This window comes from Hyaena hyaena, unplaced genomic scaffold, assembly GCF_003009895.1.
Source record: "Hyaena hyaena isolate Hyena2069 unplaced genomic scaffold, ASM300989v1 scaffold_45, whole genome shotgun sequence".
Lineage (NCBI taxonomy): Eukaryota > Metazoa > Chordata > Mammalia > Carnivora > Hyaenidae > Hyaena > Hyaena hyaena.
This window is the reverse complement of record NW_024080677.1, coordinates 1,697,591-1,698,641: the sequence shown is the minus strand read 5'-3', so window position 1 is coordinate 1,698,641 and position 1,051 is coordinate 1,697,591.

The following is a 1,051-nucleotide window of genomic DNA, read 5'->3' as shown; positions in this document are numbered from 1 at the left end:
GGTTCGAGCCCCGTGTCGGGCTCTGTGCTGACTGCCAGCTCAGAGCCTAGAGCCTATTTCAGTCTGTGACTCCCTCTCTCTCTGACCCTCCCCTGCTCACGCTGTCTCTCTCTCTCTCTCTCCTAGAAATAAATAAAACATTAAAAAAAAAAAAAGAAAACACAAGCACCTTTGGGAACCATGAGAATGTTACTGGGAGCAGTTCTCAGAAGAGGGGTATGGTGTTACCTGAAATAAGTGAATGTGCCAGGTGGATAAAACTACGCATTTCAGTTATCAGGTTTACGTTTTCCTTTATCTATATTCTAGTGCATATTCTTCTGAAATATATTTCCCTGACCAGAAAAAGGACCTATGAACAAGTAAATGTGGGAAAAACTATAGAGTTCAGCACTCTCACAGATATTCAGAAGACATGTTCGCATATCAAAGGTTCTGAGAAGTCCTGCAAGAAGGAAGCCTGTCTAACTGTGTTTAATCCAGTGTTTCCTGAGCAAATTTGATCACTCAAGCCATTTTTAACGTAACATCCAGGAACACCCCACAGATTAGTGTTTCAAGCACATGTTTTGGGAAAGCCCTTCTAGGTGATGGGATGTTCCCCAGAAAGATGTGATTCAAATCCTTCTAAAAAGAAAACAGGGGTGCCTGGATGGCTCAGTTGGTTGAGCCTCTAGCTCTTGATTTCAGCTCAGGTCATGATTTCAGGGTTCATGAGTTCAAGCTCCAAGTCAGGTGCTACACTGGCAGCATGGAGCCTGCTTGGGATTCTCTCTCTCCCTCTCTCTCTCTGCCCCTCCCCTGGTCTTTGTCTGCTCCTCAAAATAAAGAAATAAACATTGGAAAGGAAAGGAAAGGAAAGGAAAGGAAAGGAAAGGAAAGGAAAGGAAAGGAAAGGAAAGGAAAAGAAAAGAAAAAGAAAAAGAAAAAAATTTTAAACAACCCAAAGAACTGAGTGTTTACAGAGACTGGTCAATTATTTGCAAAGAGACATTTTATAACATAAGTTAAACACCATCAAAGATACCCGCTTCTAGGCTCAGAGTTTTGT